The following is a 15378-nucleotide window of genomic DNA, read 5'->3' on the forward strand; positions in this document are numbered from 1 at the left end:
CATCAGGATGTCTTCAGTTCCGGAACGGAACGTTTTTTGGCCGGAGAAAATACCGCAGCATGCTGCGCTTTTTGCTGCGGCCAAAAATCCTGAAGACTTGTGGCAAGGCCGGATCCGGAATTAATGCCTATTGAAAGGCATTGATCCGGATCCGGCCTTAAGCTAAATGTCGTTTCGGCGCATTGCCGGATCCGACGTTTAGCTTTTTCTGAATGGTTACCATGGCTGCCGGGACGCTAAAGTCCTGGCAGCCATGGTAAAGTGTAGCGGGGAGCGGGGGAGCAGTATACTTACCATCCGTGGCGCATGGATGACGTGATCGCATGGCACGTCATCCATGCGCATGGGGCGCTCTGACGTCATTCTGGAGAGCCCCGGGAGCCGTGCGGACTGTAAGTATACTGCTCCCCCGCTCCCCGCTCCTACTATGGCAACCAGGACTTTAATAGCGCCCTTGCTGCCATAGTAACACTGAAAGCATTTTGAAGATGGATCCGTCTTCAAATGCTTTCAGTACACTCGCGTTTTTCCGGATCCGGCGTGTAATTCCGGCAAGTTAAACGCAAGTGTGAAAGAGGCCTAAAAGTGACGAAAATATTTTTCTTTTTGTACTGAAAAAGGCCACTAAACGCTTTCTCTACAAATAACTGCAACAGTGAAGTGCATATATATTTTTCTTTCTGTACTGCCAGCAAGTCTGGCGATAAGCGTTGGGCTTTTTTCCTGACCACCACACATACCCCCACTATGCTACCTCTATGATAAGTATTCCAGCTCTTTATTTATTGTTGATGGATTTCATGCACTTTATATTGCTATACATTTACTGATGTGGGGCAGGTTTGTGATTTTGTGGTGAGTCAGGGTGGCATGTGTACATGTATGGTTCACATGGCCTTGATTTGTTGTATACAATGATTTTAACCCATTTTGTGTTGTGTCTGGTGCTTTAAATAAATTTGATATATTTTAGATGTGCCGCTCCCATCTCGTTTTTTTTTTTCTCCTTCTTTGAATCACAGAGCTGTATAATGGCTATTTGGATCCCCAAATAATCTATCCCTGCACTTGTAAATCTTTTTTCTAGCACTGTCCCTAGCGCATTCTGACGTCTCTCCCATTACTAAGATGTTGTAAAATGATTCCTCCCTATCCTTTCCCTGCCTTTGTAAATCAGTTTTTAAGCACTGTCCCTAGCGCCTTTTGACGTCTCTCTCTGCACTAAGATGCTGTGAAATGATTCCTCCCTATCCTTTCCCCGCACTTATATATAATTTTTCAGTCACAATTTTTTTTTTTCTTCACAATGAGGTTTTCCAATTGCTGTACCTAGTGCCTTCTCACATCTGTCCCTGCACTCAGAACGCTGGAAAATGTCTGAATCTAATATGGCCCCTGTACTTATAGGGCTGTGACATCACAGGGCTGGCTGGCTGCTTATTGGCTGCATCATGCACGTCAGTCTGGGTGACCCCACCTTCCCATACTTCCTTTATCCATGTCTTCACAGGTGCAGCAGCCACTTTAGGAAAAATGTGATTCGTTACCACGAAGCACGAGGAAATTTGCATCTGTTGTGAATCAAATTTTTTATGAAATTCGCATTGAATTCCACTTTGTTAGCTTCGATTCTCTCATCTCTACTACTCATACACCCCAATTTGATAATCAAGGGGTAATAGAATTGCTGATCTATTTTACAAGGAGGAAACCCCAATAATAGTAAAATTATACTACTTATTTGCTTCAGTTTGAGAATCAAGGCCTAATAGAGCTGCTCATCTATTAAACAAGCTGGGCACCCCAATAACAGTTAATTATAGAGATGAGTGAATAAAAAAAAAAAAAAAAAAAAAAAAAAAAACGATTCGCCAGTTTGCAGAATTTTTTTATTTATTTGGTTCGATCCAAATTTATTTGCAGCGAATTACAAATTAAAAATGGCTGATTCCTGGCTGCAGAGAGCCTTTATAGTGGTGCAGAATAGCGATAAGCAGCAGGGATCATATTCCAATTCGCAATATTTCGCTAATATTTTGTAGAATATTTGCAAATTGTAATATTCTACGTTTTTTTTACTCCAAAAATCGACAAGGTAATGATCGCGTAAAATGCAAATTTTCGCTATGCAAATTTTTATCGCACATTTTTCAATTGACGAGCAAAAACATGATTCCTCCCTGCTTCTTCTCCAATGAGTCATAGCACTATATCGAATATATTAGTTTTTTTGAATATTCATAATGTTCTAAAACAAGAATATGTAGCAATATAGCGAATAATAATAAAAAAAAAGAATATAGAGCAATTTGGCTAATATAGTGCTAAAATCTTGTTTGAAAAAAATGATTATAGCACTATATTAGCTAAATTGCTCTCTATATTTTTTTTGAATATTCACTATATTGCTATATATTCTTGTTTTAGAATATTGCGAATATTCGAAAAAACGATTATATTCGATATAATGCTATATATTTGTATATTAGAATATTCATCATTTTTCCCATTTAAAGTCATGATTCCTCCCTGCTTCTTGCTTGTGGGCCAATGTGTCATTGGCCCACAAGCAAGAAGCAGGGAGGAATCATGTTTTTACTCTGCAATTGAAAAATTTTGGGATAAAAATTTGTATTACGAAAATTCGCAATAAAAAACTCTAATATTCAAAATTACTATATTCTATATTCGCGATAAAAATTTGCAATTCGAATATTCATGAATGATCAACACTAGTGTAGAACACTGTGCCTTGCAGTAACACGCATAGGGAGTCTGTTTTGGTAGTGAAATAATACTGTAAGTCAGTATGACATGCAGATGACAGGCGTCGCTCTTAGAATCACTGCACACTTTGCTTATTTGGGCAGTCACGGGAACAAAACTGACCAAATAACTCAAGTATGAACTCAAGACGATGTTAGAGCCAAGAAGGAGCACACTTCTTTTATACCATCATCAGCTGATTTCTCATAGATGTCGAAAGAACCTGTTCTATTAAACGCTTATACAAGTAGAGCCCCCCTGACAGAGTGGAGAGGGTGTCAGCAGTAAGTTTGTGTTGACATCACTGATTATTTTTCCCTTCCTCTGAACCTTCAGATCAATAATCCACAAAAAAATGGATCCTGCCTGTGGAGCATCCGCCTTCACTCGGTCAGTATTTTGTTAGTACTCCATCAGTATTGCTAATGCAAAAAAATAAATAAAAAGGAGTGGATCCAAAACAGAGATGACATGTGAACGGAATATTTGCATGTCTTCTGTGTTTTGTATCCACTCCTGCTTTTGGCTACCAAATCACAAGGCAATTCTTTTTTTTGTTTAACGGTGGAGAAAAAACTATGTTTATTTAACAAACAGGACATTAATTTAACACACATAAAATACAACACAGAAGGGGCAAAACCACAAGATTTAAAAGAGAAACTGGGGGAAAAAAGTGCTTCATCAACAGGAACGGATTAACGAACAGTGTCGGGGTGACCACGATGGTAATGCATATTGATCATGAAATGTATGGGGTTATAGCTGATAACTGGAGAATAGAGTTGAGTGGACACCTGGATGTTCGGGTTCAACGGGTTTGGCTGCACTTCACAAAAAAAGTTTGAGTTCGGGACCCGAACTTTTGAGCACCAAAATGGCTGTAAAAATGTCATGGAAAGGGATAGAGGGCTGCAAATGGCATCAGAACGTGGTTAAGATCATGGCAAGTGCTCTGCAAACAAATGTGGATAGGGAAATTACTTTAAATCACATAAAATATGTAAAAAAAAGAAGAAGAAAATCTTGATCTAGGAGGACGAGGTCCATATGGAGTAGGAGGTTGAGGAGGCGGTGGATGTGGCGGTGCCTACACTGGTTTTTGGTTTACATTTTTTTTTTTTTTAATTAGGGTACACCCCAAAGCATTGGGAAATATAACCTGTGATAACCCCCTCCAGTCATGCTAAACACACGTTCAGACAATACACTGGCTGCAGGGCAGGCCAGCACCTCCAAGGGATAAAGGGCAAGCTCAGGTCATGTGCCCAATTTGAAGACCCAGAAGTTGGCAGGGGGCAGAACCATCAGTCAGTTTGTGTAGTCGTGTGCAAACATATTGCCCCACCATGTCGCACGTCCCCGTGATGTTCACGATCCAATTGGATATCTGCTCTATCAACTTTCGATGTTCTTTTCTGCGCCTACCATGTTGATCACAGTTAGAGGCGAATCAGGGTTCCACGCCGGAGAGGGAACGCGAGAAAGGGAGAATTCATCCAAGGGAGTTCAATGGCTGCAATGGGATGAAGCTGAAATGTAGGACAAGTTATTAAAGCAGAAGGATCGAATTTTAGAAATTTAAGTCCGTCATCTATGCAGAGCTGGGTTTTTTAATCGCCAGAAAGGGGTTAATTTCACCCACCAATGGAACAAATTTTTTTAAAAAAATTGGTCCCTGTCACCTATGCAGAGCAGGGGTTTATTCACGGCAAAAATTGTAAAATGTCAACCCAAAGAATGTATCAGAAAAATTTGTGAAATTTATTAAGCTGTCAACTAGGTAGAGCAGGGGTCTATCACAGCCAAAATTTGATGAATTTCACCTGAAAATGTAACAGACAAATTATTGTTTTGTCTTTTTACCTGTCTACTAGGTATAGCAGTGGTATATCACACCAAAAATTGGTGAATTTCACCCAAAAATGTAGCAGACAAATTAATGAAATGACATAAAATTAAAAAAAAGTAAAAAACAAAAAACAAAAACTTGATTTATGAGGTGGAGGTCCATAGTGGATGTAGCGGTGTAGGTGGAAGCGGTGGTGGAGGAGGACGAGGTAGCCAACACAGGTTTTTCGTTTAAATTTTATTTATTTTTTATTAGGGTACACTCCAAAAGAGTGTGAAATATCCAAAATACAAGAATGAGCAATTATGCTGTAGCATAACAATGGCTGGTTAAGGCCGGTATACATGTCTATTCTGCACAAGGTACGGACAAGTCCTGAGGGATCCATGCCTGGTTCATTTTAATGAACGTGAGCTTGTCCATTTGGCTGTGGACAGGTGGCTGCACTTGTCTGTGATAACGCCCCCTGACGTGCTAAACACACGTTCAGATAATACACTGGCTGCAGGGCAGGCCAGCACCTCCAAGGCGTAACAGGCAAGCTCAGGCCATGTGCCCAATTTGGAGACCCAGAAGTTGAAGGGGGCATACCCGTCATTCAGTAGTTGTAGGCATGTGCACACATTCTGCTCGACCATGTTAATGAAATGCTGCCTCCTGCTAAGATGTTCCATAACAGCTGGTGGTGCTGGTTGTTGTGGCGTGCTGACAATTCTTTTCCACATTTGTCCAGTCTAACCCTGCCTTCTGAGGTGCTGGTGGTGCCCCAGCTGCGTTGGCGACCTCTTCCTCCTCCTCTGCCTTTGCCTTGTGCTTCCACTGTGCCGTCGCTGTCAGTTGGGAATGCCACCAGCAGCGCGTCTACCAGCGTGCACTTGTACTCGCGCATCTCGCGATCACGCTCCAGTGAGGGAATTAAGGATGGTACGTTGTCCTTGTAACAGGGATCCAGCAGCGTGGTCACCAACTAATCAGCACAAGTTAGAATGTGGGCAACTCGGCGGTCGTTGCGGAGACACTGCAGCATGTAATTGCTCATGTGTGCCAGGCTGCCCAGAGGCAATGACAAGCTGTCCTCTCTGGGAGGTGTATCATCTGTGTCCTCTGTATCCCCCCAGCCACGCTCCAGTGATGGCCATGAGCTGTTCCGGGTGCCACACTGCTCTGAACATGGTTCCTCCTCCTCCATCTCCTCCTCCTCCTCCGCCTCGTCATCCTTCAGAACTGTGCCCTGGCTGGAGAATTGTGTACCTGGCGTTTGTGGGTGCAGGAATCCACGCTCGGAGCCACTTTTGAATGACTTTCCAAAAAACCCTATGAAATGATCCCTCTTCCTCCTCCTCCTCCTCCTCCTGTGCCACATCCTCTTCCATCATCACTAGCAGCGTTTTTTCAAGGAGGCATAGAAGTGGGATAGTAACGCTGAGAACGGCGTTATCGGCACTGGCCATGTTGGTGGAGTACTTGAAACAGCGCAACAAGGAACACAAGTCTCGCATGGAAGCCCAGTCATTGGTGGTGAAGTGGTGCTGTTCCGCAGAGCAACTCACCCGTGTGTGCTGCAGCTGAAACTCCACTATTACCTGCTGCTGCTCGTACAGTCTGGCCAGCATGTGCAAGGTGGAGTTCCACCTTTTGGGCACGTCGCATATGAGGTGGTGAGCTTGAAGTCCAAAGTTACGCTGCAGCGCTGACAGTCGAGCAGCAGCAGGGTGAGAACGCCGAAAGCGCGCACAGATGGCCCGCACTTCATGCAGCAGCTCTGACATATCGGGGTAATTTTTAAGGAATCTCTGCACCACCATCTTTTACCATGGTGATGGATCATGTGATGGACCATGTGATGACCGGAGTGACGTCACCACAGGTCCGGTTACTGCACACAGCTAAGATCAAGACAGAAGGAGATGCCGGCTGCGCGATCAAGTGGATTAAGGTGAGTTAAATTATTATTTATTTATTTTTTAACGCCTCCAGCGCTATTTTACTATGCATTCTGTATTCAGATTGCTATTATTTTCCCTTATAACCATGTTATAAGGGAAAAAAATAATGATCGGGTCTCCATCACGATCGTCTCCTAGCAACCGTGCGTGAAAAATCGCACCGCATCCGCACTTGCTTGCGGATGCTTGCGATTTTCATGCAACCCCATTGATTTCTATGGGGCCTGCGTTACGTGAAAAACGCAGAATATAGAGCATGCTGCGACTTTCACGCAACGCACAAGTGATGAGTGAAAATCACTGCTCATGTGAACAGCCCCATAGAAATGAATGTGTCGGGATTCAGTGAGGGTGCAATACTCGCCCATATGAAAGGGGCCTTACTCTCCCCAGGCTGACAGCCTGGACTGTGCTTTATTTCCCCTTGACGATCCCAGCTGGCTTCAGCAGGTGGTCCCGCAGGCTAGGGGAAAATCTGCCCAGGAATGGGGTGGACTGGGGAGGTCTCTCTCCCAATCCTACCTTCTCCCAGTCCAATAAAATCCAGCCCATAAACTTAACTAAACTGTCTCAGCAACCTACACATTGAGACCATTTTAACCTTCTGGATTTTATTTACCTCACCCAGTTGAGGAAGTTGGGTGGGATAAACACCCCTTCAAGGACTTAACCATACACTTTTTTGTTCAACTTACCACTATATATATATATATATATACACACACACACACACACACACACATACAGTCATGGCCGTAAATGTTGGCACCCCTAAAATTTTTCAAGAAAATTAAGTATTTCTCACAGAAAAGTATTGTAGTAACAAATGTTTTGCTATACACATGTTTATTCCTTTTGTGTGTATTGTAACAAAACTAAAAAAGGGAGGAAAAAAAGCAAATTGGACATAATGTCACACCAAACTCCAAAAATGAGCTGGACAAAATTATTGGCACCCATAACTTAATATTTGATTGTACACCCTTTGGAAAACATAACTGAAATCAGTCACTTCCTATAACCATCAATAAGCTTCTGACACCTCTCACCCGGAATTTTGGACCACTCTTCCTTAGCAAACTGCTCCAGGTCTCTCTTATTGGAAAGGTGCCTTTTCCCAACAGCAATTTTAAGATCTCTCCACAGGTGTTCAATGGGATTTAGAGCTGGACTCATTGCTGGCCACTTCAGAACTCTCCAGCGCTTTGTTGCCATCCATTTCTGGGTGTTTTTTGCCATATGTTTGGAGTCATTGTCCTGCTGGAAGACCCAAGATCTCGGACGCAAACCCAGCTTTCTGACACTGGGCTCTACAGTGCGACCCAAAATCCGTTGGTAATCCTCAGATTTCATAATGCCTTGCACACATTCAAGGCACCCAGTGCCAGAGGCAGCAAAACAACCCCAAAACATCAATGAACCTCCACCATATTTCACTGTAGGTACTGTGTTCTTTTCTTTGTAGGCCTCATTCCATTTTCGGTAAACAGTAGAATGATGTGCTTTACCAAAAAGCTCTATCTTGGTCTCATCTGTCCACAAGACGTTTTCCCAGAAGGATTTTGGCTTACTCAAGTTCATTTTTGCAAAATGTAGTCTTGCTTTTTTATGTCTCTGTGTCAGCAGTGGGGTCCTCCTGGGTCTCCTGCCATAGCGTTTCATTTCATTTAAATGTTGACAGATAGTTTGCACTGACACTAATGCTCCCTGAGCCTGCAGGACTTTGGAACTTCTTTGGGGCTGCTTATCCACCATCCAGACTATCCTGCGTATACACCTTTCATTAATTTTTCTCTTCCGTCCACGCCCAGGGAGATTAGCTAGAGTGCCATGGGTTGCAAACTTCTTGATAATGTTATGCACTGTGGACAAAGGCAAATCTAGATCTCTGGAGAAGGACTTGTAACCTTTAAATTGTTGATATTTTTCCACAATTTTGGTTCTCAAGTCCTCAGACAGTTCTCTTCTCTTTCTGTTGTCCATGCTTAGTGTGGAGCACACAGACACACAATGCAAAGACTAAGTGAACTTCTCTCCTTTTTATCTGCTTTCATGTGTGATTTTTATATTGCCCACACCTGTTACTTGCCCCAGGTGAGTTTAAAGGAGCATCACATGCTTGAAACAATCTTATTTATCCACAATTTTGAAAGGGTGCCAATAATTTTGTCCAGCCCATTTTTGGAGTTTGGTGTGACATTATGTCCAATTAGCTTTTTTTCCTCCCTTTTTTGGTTTTGTTCCAATACACACAAAGGGAATAAACATGTGTATAGCAAAACATGTGCTACTGCAATACTTTTCTGTGAGAAATACTTAATTTTCTTGAAAAATTTCAGGGGTGCCAACATTTACGGCCATGACTGTATAAACACACATGCATGCATAGATAAATATGGACACCTACAGACATGGATACCTCTATATATATATATATATATATATATATAGACACATATATACATACATGCACACATAGCTATATATACACACATTGTAAGAAGGAACAAGGAGCCGTCTTTGACGGAAGATACGTGTCACCGAGGTTCCTGGCCTCGGTGAGGTAAGAAACTGGTTTTTTCCTGAAGTGTCAGGTCTGTAGTGCAGTCTGACACTTCAACTGTTAGAATGGCTGTAAAGCCAATCCGGGCCGGTTCTTATTGGGAGCAGCCAAAGAGCAGGGTGGGTGGCTGTTCCCCACGGTTCCAGGCAGGGTTTTGGCTGGAATATAAAAAACCCAGCCAGCATGTTCAGGTGTGGATTATCCTCCATGTCAGAGGAGCTGAGGAGTCTGTGGTTTGAGACACTGAGGCATCTGTTTGTGTGAGCCATAGGCTGGGGAAACAGGCCACTAAAGACTGCTGCGGACTCTGGGTGAAAATCATCTGCTGACCAGGTGACGTCTTTTTGCACTGTGAACTTTGTGTGGTGTGAACAGGCACCAAAACTGAACACTTTCTTTTGGCTTGTTTTCTTGCTATGTGTGAATAAACACTGAACTTTGATTTGAACCTTGTTTTTTGCCTCTGTACTGCGTCCGCTTACCCTGCCTACCAAAGCGAAAAGTTTTTGTTTATCCGGGCACAAGTGCATGTCCTACATTAAGCCGGCAAGGTTACGACCCGTATCCCCTGACAAAATGGAGGCGGTCGTGAAGGCCCTCGTGGAGGCTAACTTGCAGCAGCGGGAGGCTAACAAGCAGCAACAAGAAACGAACCAGCTGCTATTGCAACATGTGATGGCGTTGCAGGTGTCAGGAGCGTCCCAGAATGTCCACGATGCCCGGAAAGCTGTCCGCGCGGCGATTCCGAAGATGACCCCCTCGGATGACGTCGAGACCTATCTGGCGGTCTTCGAAAAAGTGGCCGTGAGGGAAAAGTTACCCCGAGACCAGTGGGCTGAGGTCGTTGCTCCGTTCCTGGCGTCCGGTCCCCAGCAAGTATTGTTTGATCTCCCCGATGATCAGGCGGCCGACTACCCGACAGTAAAAGGTGAGATCCTGGCGAGACTCGGGGTGAATGTATTGGTCCGGGCCCAGAGGGTGCATCAGTGGGAATTTAACCCGGCTGAACCCGCTAGACCACAATATTATGATCTGCTGCACCATTTGCAAAAATGGCTGCAGCCGGACCTGTTGACTCCCACTGCTATGTTGGATCAGCTGTTGGCGGATGTGTTTTGGAGGGCTTTGCCGTACCCTCTCCAGCACTGGATCGGCCAGGTGTCTCCGAATAATGCCCTGGAGATGGTCGACCTGGTGGAGCGCTATGAGGCCACCAGAAATCTACAGGGGGGTTCTTTTGGGAGGGGGCCAGTCAAACCCCGGAAAACTCCACCCCAGACCCGGCGGCCGGTGCCAGCTAGACCCGCCCGGTGGTCTGCTGGCGTTGTCAGGAGCCTGGACACATAAGGGCGGACTGTCCCCATCGGGGGGAACCCATGGACACCAACTATGGCTTCCGCCACTCATTATATGCCAGGATGTTGTGTGCCACAGGAACTTCAGAGACTATGGACAATAGCCACCTGTGCCAGGTGGAAGTGGGGGGCACTGTGGCGGTGGCTCTGCTGGATTCAGGGAGCCTGGTGTCCCTGGTAAGAGCTGCCCTGGTGCGGCCGGCTGAGTATACTGGCCGAAGAGTCGGTGTTGTTTGCATACATGGGGACTTAAAGGAGTATCCCACCGCCCTGGTCTCTCTGTCAATGGTGGCCGGCAGGTGGATGCATGAGGTGGCCGTCGCCACAAAGCTACCATATGAATTGATCATTGGGAGAGACTTCCCCGGGTTCCCGGCACTCTGGCCGGATACGAAAGTTATCCGGGAGACAGATGTACCCCTAGCAGAGTGGCCTGACTCAGGGGGGAGGCCAGAACCTTGGGAGCCTGAGTCAGAAGGACCAGCAGTAGGGGTGACCGCCACTTCGGTGGAAGAGGGGGAGACAACCCCGTTAAGTGTGATGGTGGGAGACGTAGAGGATTTGCCGCCGGGTCCTGAGCTGGCAGACCTCAATGTCTCTAGGGATAATTTCGGTACAGCACAACACCAGGATCCGACTCTATCTCGAGCCTGGGAAAATGTGGTAGTAGTTGAGGGTGAGCCGCAACAACCGGGGGCCGAATCTATGTTCCCCCGTTTTGTGGTTCAACAGGAGATGCTGTACCGGGTAAATAAACTACGGGGTGAAAATATTGAACAGCTGGTGGTGCCCCAGGCATATCGCAAGCTCGTGTTGAAATTAGCCCACCAACATGTTCTTGGGGGACACCTGGGCCAGCAGAAAACGCAGGACCGGATTTTACAGCGGTTTTACTGGCCCAGTGTGTTCAGAGAGGTAGAAGAGTGTCATGGTCTTACCTTCTTGCTGTTCTCCTTCGTTTGACATGTGCTGGCGGCCATCTTGGTTTCTGGGTTTCTTGTAGCCTCCCACCCTGCGGCTTCTCCTTCCCACTGGGAGGAGCTGGATGCCTAGCTCATATATATAGGAGGTCTGTGGCTTCAGTTCCTTGCTTGGTCCCCCTGTGTTCACATGCTTCTAAGACTGCTGCTGCTTCTGGTTCCTGATCCTGGCTTCGTCTGACTACCCTGCTGGTTCCTGATCCAGGCTTCATCTGACTACCCTGCTGGTTCCCGATCCAGGCTTCGTCTGACTACCCTTCTGGTTCCTGACCTCTGGCTTCGCAAGACCCTGCTTCGGTTTAGCCATCCGTTTGGACTTTTGCCTTACAGCTTGATTTTTAATAAAGCCTTCTTATTTCCACTTATCTCTTGTTGTACGTCTGGTTCATGGTTCCATGACATTAGGACCAAGCCATGAATTCTGACGGTACAGGGCCATCCTCGCTACCTACGCTGGTTGCCAGACTTGATCAGCAGGATCACCTGTTGGGTCGGTTCGCTGTGGCGTTGCAAACCCTGCTTGAACGCACGGCTCATTTAGCTTCCGTTGCCGATGGGTCGGTTGTCGCTCCTGGGCCCGCTCCTACTGCCGCTCCGGTTGTTGCGCCAGAGTCTACCCCGATACCTGTTGCTGCGCCTGCGGTGTTTCGGGGTATGACCGGTTCTGCCCCCCTTCCACAGCGCTTTGGGGGAGAGCCAACTCAGTGCCGAGGTTTCCTTAACCAGGTGGGCATTTATTTTGAGTTGCTGCCACATGCCTTTCCTACTGAGAGATCAAAGGTGGGCTTCTTGATCTCGCTGCTCTCGGACAAGGCCTTGGCCTGGGCCAGCCCTTTATGGGAGAACAACAATCCGGTGGTTGCCGAGTTTTCCGGTTTTGTTGCTTTTCTTCGGAAGGTATTCGGTGTGCCGGCTCGTGCTGCCTCTGCTGCGAAGCTCCTTATGTCCATCAGACAGGGTTCACGATCCGTAGCTGAATACGCCATTGAGTTTCGTTCCCTGGCAGCAGAGGTGGGCTGGAATAATGAGGCTCTGGTCGCTGCTTTCTCTCATGGTCTCTCGGATGCCTTGAAGGATGAGGTTGCAGCTAAGGACCTACCAGTGGAGCTCGAGTCTCTTATTTCTTTCCTGATTTTGATTGACACCAGACTCAGGGAGAGACCTTCCTTTAAGGAGAGCCTGCGGAGGTCTTCTAACAGATTGGCGCCTACGTTTGCTGTCCCACCCGTGCCTCCCTCTCCTCCCACGCCTCCTGGGGATGACTTGTCTGGGGGTGAACCCATGCAGTTGGGGTTTGCTCGCCTGTCCGAGGGGGAGAGGGTACTCCGGAGACGCGAGGGCCGATGCATGTACTGTGGTCTCGGTGGGCATTTTCGGTTGGCATGCCCGAACCGTCCGGGAAACGCTCGCACCTGAGATCCTGTCGGGGGCAGATCTTGGGTGGAGTCTCCTCGTCCCCGGTTTCCCGTGTTGACAAACCACTGATTACTGTTGTCCTCTCCTGGGTCGGGGGCTCGGTGACGACCCAGGCGTTGGTGGACTCTGGTGCTGGTGGTTTGTTCATTGATAGTGTGTTCGCTGCCGCCAATTCCATTCCTCTGCAGCCTCGAGGTTCCCCACTGGCTCTTGAGGCGATAGACGGCAGACCCCTTCTGCCGCCACACGTGACTCAGGAGACCCTTCCAGTGGGGATGGCCATTGGTGCCGTTCACAGAGAGTCGGTCTGTCTCTAGGTTATTTCGTCTCCACACTACTCGGTGGTCTTGGGGTACCCCTGGCTCCAGAAGCATAATCCGACTTTCGATTGGAGATCGGCCGAGATCCTCTCGTGGTCACCGCAGTGTGGGGCTAGTTGCATCCATGGGCCTGTCAAGTTGCTGTGTACTTCCTCGGACTCTCTGTTGCCTCCTGAATACGAGGAGTACCGGGATGTATTCGATAAGGTGCGCGCGGTTGCCCTACCTCCGCACCGCCCATACGATTGTGCCATAGAGTTACAACCTGGTGCCGTTCCTCCTCGTGGCAAAGTCTATCCACTGTCGGTAGCGGAGAATGAGGCCATGGAGGAGTACGTCAGGGAGGCGCTTTCACGCGGACACATTCGCAAATCCTCGTCCCCGGCAGGGGCTGGATTTTTCTTTGTGAAAAAGAAGGGCGGTGAGTTGAGGCCTTGCATCGATTACAGGGGTCTCAATCGCATCACGATCAAGAACGCTTACCCGATACCCTTGATTTCCGAACTGTTCGATCGCCTCAAAGGGGCCACGGTCTTTACCAAACTCGACCTGAGGGCGGCATATATCCTGGTAAGGATCAAGGCGGGCGATGAGTGGAAGACCGCGTTTAACACCAGGACCGGTCATTATGAATCCTTGGTTATGCCCTTTGGGTTGTGCAATGCGCCCGCAGTCTTCCAGGAATTTATCAACGATGTTTTCCGTGACCTGTTGCAGCAGTGTGTGGTGGTCTATTTGGATGACATCTTGGTATATTCTGAATCCATGGAGGCCCACATTCTGGATGTCAGACGAGTGTTGCAACGGTTACGAGAGAACAAGCTGTTCGGTAAGCTTGAGAAATGCGAATTTCACCGATCCCAGGTAACCTTCTTAGGTTACATCATTTCCGCTGAGGGGTTCTCCATGGATCCTGAGAAGGTTTCGGCTGTCTTACAGTGGCCCCAGCCCAGTGGTCTTCGTGCCCTGCAGCGCTTTTTGGGCTTCGCCAATTATTATCGGAAGTTCATCAGGGACTTTTCCATGCTGGTCAAGCCTCTTACGGATCTGACCAGGAAGGGCAGTAATCCCCAGGTCTGGCCGCTCGAGGCCATCCGAGCTTTTGAGGCTCTAAAGTCCGCCTTTGTGTCGGCTCCGATTCTGTCGCATCCCAACCCTGGGTTGCCTTTTGTCCTCGAGGTGGACGCGTCTGAGACGGGAGTAGGCGCCCTTCTGTCTCAGCGTAGAACACCAGAGGGTCCTCTGCTTCCTTGTGGGTTTTACTCCCGGAAACTGTCTTCCGCGGAGTGCAACTATCAGATTGGTGACAGGGAGTTATTGGCCATCGTGCAGGCCCTTAAAGAATGGAGGCACTTGCTCGAGGGCTCGGTGGTTCCGGTTCTCATCCTGACGGACCACAAGAATCTGACCTACCTCTCTGAGGCCAAGAGATTGACACCACGTCAGGCCAGATGGGCTCTGTTCTTGTCACGTTTTAATTACGTGGTCTCCTACCTACCCGGTTCCAAGAACATCAGAGCGGATGCCTTATCACGGCAGTACTCCGAGCTGTCCGGGGAGGAGTCGATTCCGACTTCGGTCATACCTCCGAATCAGATCCTGGCCGCCATTCGCACCAGCCTGACCTCTCCCCTGGGTGAGCAGATTTTGGCGGCTCAATCTGGTGCTCCCTCTGGGAGACCCAACGGCAGATGTTTTGTGCCTGAGGAGTTGCGCACTCGGTTGTTGCGAACCTACCATAACTCCAAGGCCGTGGGGCATCCTGGAAAGAATCAGCTGTCCTGGGCTGTTTCACGTGTGTTCTCGTGGCCTTCTCTACGTTCCGATATCGCCGCATATGTAGCGGCATGCTCCGTTTGTGCCCAGAGTAAGTCCCCTCGGCACCTTCCGTTGGGCCTTTTGCAACCCATAGCCACCGGGGAGCGTCCATGGTCACACCTGGGGATGGATTTCATTGTGGACCTCCCTGCATCCCGAGGCCATACGGTCATTCTCATGATTGTGGATCGGTTTTCCAAAATGTGCCACTGTGTTCCTCTCAAGAAGTTACCCTCTGCACAAGAGTTGGCCACGATTTTTGCCAGGGAGGTCTTCCGGTTGCACGGTTTGCCCAAGGAGATTGTGTCGGATCGGGGGAGTCAGTTTGTGTCCAGGTTCTGGCGCGCCTTTTGCTCCCAGTT

Source organism: Bufo gargarizans, chromosome 1 (genome assembly GCF_014858855.1).
Source record: "Bufo gargarizans isolate SCDJY-AF-19 chromosome 1, ASM1485885v1, whole genome shotgun sequence".
In the NCBI taxonomy this organism is placed as follows: domain Eukaryota; kingdom Metazoa; phylum Chordata; class Amphibia; order Anura; family Bufonidae; genus Bufo; species Bufo gargarizans.